This window comes from Antennarius striatus, chromosome 1 (genome assembly GCF_040054535.1).
Source record: "Antennarius striatus isolate MH-2024 chromosome 1, ASM4005453v1, whole genome shotgun sequence".
NCBI classification, from domain to species: domain Eukaryota; kingdom Metazoa; phylum Chordata; class Actinopteri; order Lophiiformes; family Antennariidae; genus Antennarius; species Antennarius striatus.
This window is the reverse complement of record NC_090776.1, coordinates 21,547,350-21,559,923: the sequence shown is the minus strand read 5'-3', so window position 1 is coordinate 21,559,923 and position 12,574 is coordinate 21,547,350.

The window sequence follows — 12,574 nt, the reverse complement described above, 5'->3', positions numbered from 1 at the left end:
TATTAGGGCATTTGCATGGAAAACGCATCTCTACTTACGTAATTTTCTACTTACGTAATTTCTTCCGGAACCAATTAATTTCGTAAGTAGAGGTACCACAGTAGTTAAAAAGCTCACTGAGGAAAGAGATGGAGTCCTGCTCATCTGTCCACAGTGAGAACCTTTAAGACTTTTTAAAAGGAGTTCCGGACATCCTGGAACCAGACCACACACTGACAGTTTTACTTAATGTTCTAGTAAGAAGAAGGGCCTTCCCTTTTGTGGTCTCTTTCATCATATCTTCCTACGTGGGTTGTTGATGTGTGTGAGCATCCGAGGCCCGATTCTTTCCTCTGGTTGTTGTAGACCATCTGTTTGTATCTTATGATGCCTTGAGTCAGACACTCCCCCACACAGCAATGCTGTCAATCCTCATGCATGAGAATGAAAATGACAAACCTGGTTTAAATAACAGGAGTGAGGAAAAAGTTCCCAGTGTGAGGTATTTGACGTTTGATCCTAAACATGACGGACAAAGCACAAATGAGAGACATCATTTTTAAAGGATAAAATCTACTATGAGAATGAATTTACAGAACATTTTATCCTGACAGTGTCAAGCAGGTTTATTAAAGCACTAACAATCAGGACTTTATTTGGTTTGCACATACAGTATATCTACTACTCATGTCAACACTTCATTTATGATCCTTGATGAAAAAAAAAATCAAAGCAATAATTTATGTTTTACATTTCTGTATTTCATTAGGGCATACATAACCTGAAAACATTTACTTTCTGACAAGTCTCCATCCATCCATCCATCCATCCATCCATCCATCCATCCATCCATCCATCCATTCAGTACAGGGCAGAAAGTGAAGCATTTACAGTGATTTTTAAAAGCCGCCTTTACATTCATAGTTGTGCTTATATTTATTACTTTGTCCTTACCCAGCTTTTGAACGGATGTTTTGTATTTATTATAATTCAGTTGATGGATGCCTAACTAACAGATTAACTTAGCTGCTAAAACAACTGAAAGTAGCTTCAACTTATCTGGACACTATTTTTCCACTGATGGAAGAAGTACAGTCAGTCACTACAGTGTTCACTGAGTTTCTGTTGAGTTTCATTAAAGTCACTGGGTTTTGGTCCTCTGAAATGTTTCCCAGGTTTATAATAATAATAATAATAATAATAATAATAATAATAATAATAATAATAATAATAATAATAATAATAATAATAATAATAATAATAATAATAACATAAAAATAAATAAATAATACTAATAATCATGATAATAATAATAATAATATAATAATAATAATAATAATAATAATAATAATAATAACATAAAAAATAAATAATAATAATAATAATAATAATGACACAACAGCAGAGGACTGAGTGGAACAGGAATCGAACCACCAATCCTACAAGTAGTTCTGTAGTTATACTTTGATTCTGCGATGTAATGATCAAGACATCACAATTGTTCAGTCTTTGATTATCTCGTGTGTGTGTGTGTGTGTGTGTGTGTGTGTGTGTGTGTGTGTGTGTGTGTAACATAAAGTTGTGTGTTGGTTGTTGTGCCTTGATGTCACCCCCACCCCCCCCCACCCCACCCCCCACACACACACCTTAAATGCATTGAAGGTGTAAAGTGTTGATTGTTCTTCCTTTGCGGTGGCTTTATGATTTACCTCAGCAGCAACAACAGGAAGTCTGTTTGAAGAACAAATAGACAAATGGTGCTAAAAGGGGGAGAGAGCAAAAAATATCAGCTGTTATGCTTGATGTGTCTTCCTTTTGTTCCAGAATTAAAATGGTTAATTTAACACCTTAGCTATAATAACTATATAATAACAAAATTAGAATATAGTCAATTTAAATTTAATTACATACAACTTTACCTGCTCATAAACATACCGTGGGAAACTTGATTACTGTCCTCAGACTATTGTTACTTCCATAGACAGTGAGGAAGTTACATGACTGCTTATGATCATATGATCGTGCTAGAGATAGATAGAGATAACTTCATTATTATCATGGGATAAAATATATTATAAAAACTGTAAAAGACAATTGATTGAAATAAACAGAAACTACTGCTGCAGAAATAGACAATGATTTTTACCAGTTTGACAATTATTCAACATGCTCTGATAATATTATTGTGTTGCTGCTTGAAGAACATTTCTGTAATTAAAATCCAAAATTAAATGAAAATGTAAACTCCGTCACAAAGGTAAAATAGACGGTTTACAGAATTAGACTGATTTTTTTTTAATGTGCCTTGAAAGGAGAGATGGATGAGGAGTGATGAACAGGACATGAATTCAAACCGAGAACAGATCATGGAGAATCCAATGCGATGTTAAAACTGAACTTGTGCATTTCTGAGCAGATTATTTACTCTACAGACGAGTCTAAAACTGTAGATCAAATAAATCAAATCCTTTTTAAGGAGCCATACCCCCTAAACAAGCCCGGTATTGGACTATGGTTTTTCTAAAGCCTCACATATACAGACATGTGTGAGAAAAAACCTTTTTTTTAAATGGTTATAGAATGTTCAGGAATGAAAACCCTCAACAGTAATTGTTGTTGACGGGGTCAGGGCCTAGAGCTGGTTGGAAAAGAGAGCTGTCCTCCAACAAGAAGCCCAACATTTCACATCCTGGATTGTTTCAAACTTGTTTAACTTAAAGACAATCATGCATGTTTGATTTGTTGGTTTTGTGTATTGTTATATACATTGTGCTTCCTGAACGGGGATAAAGTTGCCCCTTTTTTCTTTTTTCTTTTCTTTTTTGTCGTCTAGAGCTATATTCAGGCTGAAAAGACTCAATTCTGATCTTTCAGAGCTGCTTAAACAAACAAATCTGATCTTTTTGAATCCGATTTGAGTCACTAACGTATATCAGACACATATCCTGTTGGAACCCATGCATCATGAATTTGGTCAGATCGGAATTCACTCACCTTTATTAACTGTTGTCATCAGCCAGCAGAAAAAAAACCCAAACACCAACAAACAAAGAGGAGTGATGACAACAACGACGCAACACCTCGCGAGGTTTGCTGGAGCCTATCCCAGTGGACTTGTGGCGTGAGTCAGGGTACTCTCCAGGCGTGACGCCGAAGCCACGTGAAACACAGACAAACACGCACGCACACATTCACACCTACGGACAATTTGAGACCAGCCAATTCACCTGAAGCACATATTTTTGGAGGTGGGAGAAAGCCGGATTAATAATTCAGCATAGCCCACGGCTCTGGGTTTGACACCCCACCAAAGGTCAACATATTATCAATCAAAGGACCATTGCTATACATAAAAGCTACACTTACATCCTGCTGGAAATAAAAGGATAGTGATGCTCTGTCATGTGCACATCTATGTGATTAATAGGTCATCGACACCTCCAGTTGAATTTATCACATAAAATATATCTTGCATTAAGAAGTGCTATCCTTAAAGACTGGTCATGTCGTTACTGGATAGATAATGCATTGGAAGATTTAAGCGGCGTGCTGGAATTACTCCAAGGTTAAGTGGTAATCCCATATCCATCAACACTTGGATTCTGATACAAATGACCTGGACTATGTATTTATTGGAAGGAGCACTTACGGAGCTTGATAAGTATCATTCTCCAGCTATTACCCTATGCTCAGAAAGATGATCTACGAGATCCATTTGCATGCTAATCTCTCCTTCTGTTCAATACCTTCAGGGTTCAATTCTCTGCACAGTTTCTGAGATTCAACGATTAACATCCTCAAGTACAGAATTACTGAATTGATCTATCGGTTTTCTACGGTGTGCCAAATCCATTCTGGGTCTAATGAAATGGCTCTTTTTTACCGAAATGAAATGGTGACATTGCAGCTTTGAATGTCATCATAAAATTCATGCCTGACATGTCGACTGAGTAGAACTAACCTTGCTATCATTGGAGCAGAGGGCGAGAAGATGACTGACTGAGTCAAAGGAAGCTTTCAAAACTTCCTTCATACTGTAGGAGTGGAGATGCCTGATCACGCAGGCTCAGCTTGTTAGGGACTATAAAAACTGGTAAATGTGACTGTAACAGCAAATACCTCATATCCATCATCAGGAACTATTTATGAAAGCTGGGAGGGGTGTCAATTTGTTCTCAGAGAACATCCAAAAATAGCCATGATTCTGCAAGAATGATGTCAGAGTAATGATCATCGTGCTCACAGTCAGTAACGATGTCGAAATAGTTTCCATCTGTCCATATGATCAAGTACAAGTCCAAAGCCAATGTATGGATGTCATTTAAGGTACCGGTCTTTTCTTTTTCTCTGTAATGATTCGATTACAGTCCGCAAATTACAGTGTTCAGATTTATAGGAGTTACCAGCACAAAAGTACGCTGTAATTACTCTTTAAAATGTGCAGACAAAAAAACGTCCATACACTCTGCAGACAGAAGAGGCAGAGAAGAAGTTGGGTTGGGTTAGTTTGTTTATAGGTCATCCAGAAACTGTCACCATATCACAACGTATTTCACAAGCTCTCTATTGGTCAAAACTTTTTTGATCTTGCCCTTTTTTTGTTCTGAAGAGCTACACAGCATCTGGTCTTTAAGACACAAAGGAATCAGGTAAAAAAAAAAAAAAAGCCAGAAACAAAGATAACAAAGAACACAACCGCAGCTCTTGTAGAGAAGAAGCTAAAATGCATTTTTCCAATGAACAAATGCAAGGGTATTTTAATTGATAAATGCAGACCATTTATTAATAAAAATACCCTTGCTTGGATCAGAAATACACAATGTGGATTTCTCATCCATGTTTTAGTTTCTGGTTTCTACTTCTGCAGCACAAACCACTAACTGCCACAATAAGCCTTTATAAGACCAAACAGTAAAAAAAAAAAATTTTTTAAATTTGAAGCATGTCGAATTAATTCTGGTGACTTTACCAAACTGGTAAAGTCTTCTTCCATCAGATCTGAGTAGCAAATGATTCCCAAAACGTTCAGCAGTGTCAATCCATGTATTTTTTAAAAAGCAGTTAAATATCCATTCATATCTCTCAGGCAATCAAATCTGTTTCATGATTACTTAACGAATGCAGTTTATAAAAACTGTAGAAAAAATGTTTAGAAGTTTTTGAGCTCCTCAGAAAAAGTGTGTGTATCTGGAAAAGTAAATAATAGAAGAAGAATCGCCCTTGATACCAAAGTACACTAACCCTGAACTAAAAAAACCTGTAAAAGAAATGTGTTTTGTTTACGTGTTTAAGTGTTGCATCTGACGGCCTGTTGGAGCAGATCTCATGTGGAGCTTTCAGTGTACTCCTGCACATTTTTGTCTATTCAGAAACACTGTGTTGCAGAGCCAGAACAAAAAAAACCCCAACTGTTTTGAAGCTGAATTGATCCGGTCTGAAAATCACCATTTGGTCCATTTAATTCTGTTCCAGGAAGAAGGGAGGGCCAACATGCTGCAAGCACTTTTACTTTAAGCCTTGTTTTTTGGTTTTAGCTTGTCTTCCTCTTGTGGTTTACACTAAAGATGCTTGCAGAAAACATTTGTTCTGCATTTTAAGTTACAAATGATCTGCTAGACAAGAAACACCACGTTCGGTTAGACATGATCTGACAGCAGGATTGTTGGTGAATAAAATCCAATTCAATATTATATTAATGTTTTTCTTTTGCAGAATGGACAGCAAGATGAGCTGGCATTTTATGAGGGGTATACCCTGTCCTTTGGCTTGTAGACTCCTGTGATGTCGCCATGACGATATTGTTTTATTCACATTTACTTCATGTCAAATTAGGTTTCCCACCTAGAAACCTCCTCCTAGCTTTTGAAATCATGTGTTTATCAAAAATAAATGAGAAGTTATCGACAAACATGATTTTTCCACAAAGGTGCATGTGCAATATTTACTTTTGTAAAGTAACTAGTAACTATATGAATTAGTCTGAATCTGCTGCATATTGGTCCAGATTATAATCCAGATCTGGATTAGAGCTGAATCTGGATCCAATTAAGCATAGAGGTGAACCTTCATGAGTTACAGCATTCATGTTTGAGTATTTTTATTTTGGTCTATTTATTATTATAATTATTCATGACACTGGCAGCGTGCATCTATTCCTCGTTTCACCTCAAAATGTAATCAACGTTACCCAAAATCCCCTCCTTCACAAATTTCATTAGAATCTGTTGTCAACTTTTTGAGATAATTTGCAGACAGACAGACACAAAGTAATTAGAAGTAATTAGAATCTGTTAAATATCCTAAAACAGTTGAAATCAGCTAATAAGCGATGCCGAGCTTCCACTCCTGTCCACAGCTGTACCTTTCATTAGTTTGTGCGTGCACCTCATCACAACTTAGTTGCACGGCATCCAACGACTTCATGGGAACCCGACCAAATCACAGCCTGCAGGTTGACAGGAAGTAAACATCAGGCCTCTGCCAGAATAAAACTGCTGGAAGCCAACCTATTATTTCTCTTTATATCTAATTTTTCAATCAAATTCACATCTAATCAACAGGAACATGGTCAACCTGAAAGCCTTCAGGTCCACCACTAATCTAGTCAGTGTGCATTCAATGTAATACACATGTGCTTCCTCACAGCTAACAACTTAATACTAAAAAAGTTCAGCAGAGCATTTTATGACTAATACTGAGACGGTTCTACAAACAAAGATTGTATATGTAAAATATACTATTGTCAGCATTTATTATGATAATATGATAAATGCAGGCGTATGAATCCTGCACAAAGTCTGCTCTAAAAGTCTGCTGTGATCCATCCCTCCAGAAGAGCGATGAGACATAAAAATCACCAGGACACAGAACAATCTTTCACTTAACAGATTAGGTGGTGTTGATTTTTCATTACAGATGATGAAAAGCTCACATTAATGTAGCAAATGAATTAGTTTGTCCATCCATCCATTTGTCTCAGTTTCATCCTTTTACAACAGTGGATTCCATCAATGCATGAGCCATCTCATGGGCTGCTCCATTTAAAAAAGGCAGTGATCTTTAACCTGAAAATGACAACTATTACCCCATTATGACAAATCACAGCTCATAACTAGATATGCCAAGAGAAGCAGCATTTCTGTCCAGCGAGCCATTTGGATGAAGTGACTACGCTTTTAAAGAAAGGAAGAGCGAGAACGAGAATAAGGAAAGTCTTTAAGCCAATCTGGGTCTTTGCCAGCCTGAATCTAACCTTTAGTCTTTTGGTTTGGGAGTTAGCTGGTTTCCTTTTTCCTCTGACATCACTCTTCAGGATTCACACAATGATAACATGACCACGATTGCATGACATTACTGTTTCCTTGAATGCACAGGGGAGACTTGTGTTAAAAAATCCCTTACGTCTAGAGGCGAACAGCACCAGCTGCACAGCTGGTGACCATGGGAGAGAGAACAGATACACATTATGTAGCAGGGATGTTAATTATAATACACATTCTAATTCCCTTCCCAACCATGTATTATATACTGTACATTCATAAGCCATAAAATACATCTGTTACCTTCAAATTATCACATTGGAGGGGATTCTGCTTCATTAACTTGTAAAACAATTTGTTATCCTTCCTATCCAGAAATGAATCCTCTGTTATCTTTGTAAGCTAAGTTTACATGGCAATAAACTTTGCACAGAGCAAACTTAAACTCCTGTCTTTAATATGTTCAGACCCCCAGGGAGTCTGGTTCTGAAACTCAAAGCTAACTGCTGCTGGATAGAAGTGTTTTTTCCTCTCTTTGTCTCAGATCTTAATTTGTTGTTGTACCTTATTTCAGTAATATAAGCTAAAAATACAAAAGCAACGCACACATAGAACGAAGAGAAAAAAATGCACCTTGTGTTTTTTTTTGTGTGTGTTTTTTTTAATGCAAGCCAGATGTGAGTGGGACCATGGAAACAGGTGATGATAGCATTACACTCTGATTGCAAACAGATGGAGAGGGGTTTGAACCTATTCTTGTGTCATTGTCGGGGTCACGAATAAAGATTTTTTTTTTTCTTCTGATATAATGGTTTCTGTACATATTACTGCAGCAACTTTAGGTGTTCTGTAAACAAGAAGAGGCCTCTGTTTAGGGGGGGAGAAGAGTTTTTTTTGAAAAGCATTAATGGTTTGTGTGCTGTGGTTGCAGGTCTTTGTAGCTATCAGATGGTCACTGCTGAAAATTTGTCTTGTCAAGCTCCACCAGTTTTCTGCAGCAGGGAAACTCCTTTTATTTCCTTTCCTTGGTGTGTTCAAGATCCAGGTCTGCTTCACATCACGTGAGTATATCACCGGGAGAGGAATGTCTCCAGCAATCAGCCTTGATGAAGTGGCTGGTAGAAATGTCCTGGGAGACAGAAAAAAGCCACTGTACATGTTGGACTGGCCTCAGAGAATGAGAGGACACTGTGCAGACCTGCGCTGAATGACGGGCTGGCCACCCCTTAGAGATGGTTATTTAGTGAGCAATTAGATCGTGCAATACCGAGAAAAGCAATAACCCCCCCCAACCCTAAACAAAAAAAAAAAAATCCTGGATGCAGTGTTCATGTTGTGACCTCAACTCCAGAAGTTTGACCTTTTATGTGCAAAGAGCGCTCCAAAACTCACTGCACATCTGCTGTAACATAAAAATATATTTCAAAAAACAACCCACATGCGGCGAAATCAGGACAATGGAGTGACGTGTGATTCAGAAGTTGTAAAGTGTTTTTCTATCAGTTTAGAGAATTATAAACAGACTTTAGTGGCTTAAACGAAAAGGGATTTCACATTTGACACCCCCACCCCCCCCCAGGCTATCCTTGGAGCTACCTCAAGAGCACACAGCTGGCCGACTCTCCCTCACACAGGTGTAAAAGCCCAATCCTTCATCTCAGATTCATGGTGTCACAGCTTCAACCAACCATCCCAAATGGGGCCTCCCATTCTGCCATTTGGGAGAGTGGACTTTCACAGTAATGGACACTTAAGAAAGCAACACCTTGCCCCAGCATGGTGCCACAATGTGACAAATATTGAGCTCTTAAATCATTAAATTACAAAGTGAAATGATTTATTATCCCCGCTCCAGCAGGCGGCGTTATCTGGGGAGCTTTAAAGATGCTCTCTGCTTCAGAATTCACACATTCTGTAACATGTTTATGCAGCTGGATTGTTTTATTGGACCAATTGAATTAAGCTGTGATAAGTGAGCTGAAGTACCAGGCTCAAGGGTACGCTAGAAATGCCACACCTGTCAGTGTGGTGTGCTGGATGGGTTTGGCTCGTGAAAGCATTCCCCTCACACAAAGTAAAATATTTTAACAAAACGGAAAATGTTACCCTTGAGATTCATGTCTCAGTTTCCTTAACTTGACCTATAAAAAACTTTGGATTTCCTTATTTGTTTTTTATTAAAAGACGCAATCTGCTCAAATCTTAAAAGGTCTCTCTCACATATTCATTTAGTCTCCTGGTTTTCCCTCCTCCTGGAGCCGTGGATTAAGTTCTACTATGGTAAAAATAAATAAATAAAAAAAGCTAAAGCTTAGTTGCGGTCTGCTCAAGAGGATCAGATCAGGTCCTTTAAGCACAACACTGCGCTGAGAGCAGAGCTCGTTTTGGAAGATCAATGTCTCTCCTTCTTTTGTTGCAGCAGTCATTGCAGCTTCTGCATCACACAAAGGCACCAGGGTGCCTGGCGGGGCCATGAAAGGCTCGATTGGAGAGCACAGAGGACCACCTGACCGCCTGCACCGTACACACACACACACACACACACACACACACACACACACACACACACACACACAGCGATGATGGTGTCTTTATCTGTCTAGAGATTTGTTTGAATGTCTCTTTATTTCTCCTGCCCCTCCTGTAAAGTGAGTTAAAGTGCTTTATTATTCTTTGAAATATCAAACTACACACGCTGTAATGTGTAATAGGTTGGCAGAGCTCAGAGGAACGCTAATTCCTATTTCTTACTCAGTGTTATGGAGACAATAAAGCTGTTTGTCATTACAAAGTCTGTGTTTTCATTACATGCTCTCTTTTTCCCAATTCCTAAGCCCATCCACCCTTTTCTTCTCCATCTGCCTCATCTGGCATGTTTTTATGTTATCATATTATTGTACAAATATTTTGGTAATATATGTCAAGATATGTAGATATGTTGGTTTATTTGCACAAATGAAATTTACAAATCATGTCATCTCTTGCAGTTAAGATTTAACTTAATGAGCAAAGCTTTGAACCTGGACAAAGAACTGAGGGATTTTTTTTTTTAAATGAATGTTGTTTTTTTAATCGCTTGAGATCTCCAGCTTCCCACATGTCTACAGCTGTGTTGATACTAAAACCAAAAGAGTGTTTTCTGTGTTTCTATGTTATCATTTTCTCATAGTCTAAAAAGCAGTTAACAAGACAGGAAGAGAGAGCAGAGCTTGATGTGCCCCCTGCATATTCTCATTAAAATAACGTTGCTAAGACAAGATAATGAAACAAAATAAACAATCAGCAGTTGCACCATTCTTCATTGTGAGTAAGAATGTATGAGCTGCTGCACCGCTGGAACCAGAGGCCTGCTAGCGATGACACCCCTGATCTATTATTTCTGCAGCCTCTCAGAGACTTGACGAAGTCCAGCATCTCTCTCCCACTCTCACACACACACACAGACACACACACACACACACACACACACACACACACACACACACACACGGCATCTGTTTTGTGAAGTAAGTGCTAAATGCTAGGTGATTAAAATAAGAGATAATCTCTATTTTCAGCAGGAACTAAAAAGTTTTAATGATCTTTTTAAACCTAAATGGAGAAGTTTTCAACTTATTAATGTTCATAAAGTAAATCTAGTTAAACCGACATGTTATGGATGCAAGAAGAAGACTTTAAAAGTTCTGTTCAAAAAAATTTGTCTGAATATTAAACAAATACTGCAAAACATTGTTTAAACTGACCGGGACAGTGATGGATGCTGGAAAAGTGAGAAGTAAATTATAAAGTATTATTACAAGTAATGCCTCTTTCATTTAACAAATGGTCATTGTCCACATTACCTCTAGGGTAAAAGCTTCAGTAAGTTTCAAGCCGTAAGTCATCAGATCGCTCTTTTAATGAACTGGTGGGAATTTAAAGTTAGCTCCATTTACGTTATTTCTATTAGCCAAGATGTTTAAAGACATTAGTAGTGCATGGGCGTCCCGTGCATGAGGCTGCAGCTAAAACAAGGCTCCCAAAGAACCTTTCTTTGTCTTTTTTTTTTTTAAAGTGCATTTATTCAGAATTGCCAGCACTACTCTTTCTGCAGGTTTCCAAAAGGCTGGTTTTACACTGTCCACACGCATTACTCCCATAGTCTGTTGAAGGCTGATCCTGTCACCCACATCTCCTCTGCAGCCGGGGCCACCCAGCCTGGATGTGTCTCCAACATGTCATCCCCCTGTGTGGTCTTTAACAAAAGAGAAACAGAGAAAAGGAACAAAGCCCTACAGTGCCAACCGAGAGAGAAAGAGATGTTTCAAAATATGACAGTGTCATCTTTGGGAAGCCAATAAAGAGAACGGAAAAGTGAAATAAAACACAAATAAAAAAGGGCTTGAAGAAAAGGAAATACAGTCTGGGGAGAGTTAAGTGGTGCTATAAAAATAGCATTTGGTATTATATACAGGCTATAATATGTAACTGAGAGCAAGGTGGACATTACATTACATTAATCCAGGCATGTTTTTAATTAAGTGCATTAAGTGCACGATAAGAAAACATAGTCTAAAAATACTGTGATAAAAACCCCTAGAAAAAAGCATTACAGTATTTTCCATACTATAAGGGGCACTGGACTATAAGGCACACTGGATTATAAGGCGTACCTTCAATGAATGGCCTATTTAAAAAAGATTTTCAAGTATAAGGCACACTGGATTACAAGGTGCATGGTCAGTTTTTAAGAAAATTAAAGGCTTTTAGGTGCGCCTTATAGTGCGGGAAATGCTGTACATTTGTGACAGGATAGTTATATTATGCTGTATATGACAATAGACATACAGTATAAAACATGACTTATTATTTACACAATAATTTCATCACATTATCGTAACCATTGTTTATCAAATTTGATTCAAAGCCAGAAATCAACAAAAGAATAGTTTATAAGTGTAGAACAGAAAATTAGATTCCAGTAGATTCTTCAACATGTGAGAAAGGTGGGAAACAACCTGGCTACAGTTTGCAGTGTCAAACTGTTTGTGTTGTTTCTTCTTGGTTCTACTGGTTTGTTTATTTATTTGCCAGCTGACTTATGTTAATCTCCACTGCCGTCAAGATCATTTGTGATTTGCAAGTCAAAGATCTCCAGGTTTCCAACTAGATCAAATGTCCTGAACATGTACCAGGAAAAATGATAGTGGTGGAAACAAACTGTACACACAGTGCATGTTTGTTACCCTACTTGTCATCCTAACTTCAAATCTTTAAAATCTTAGTTACAGATGAAGTTCTTTAGGTATCTAAAATACTCTTGTGAGTCTGATTGGGACACTTTGACATTTGAACAC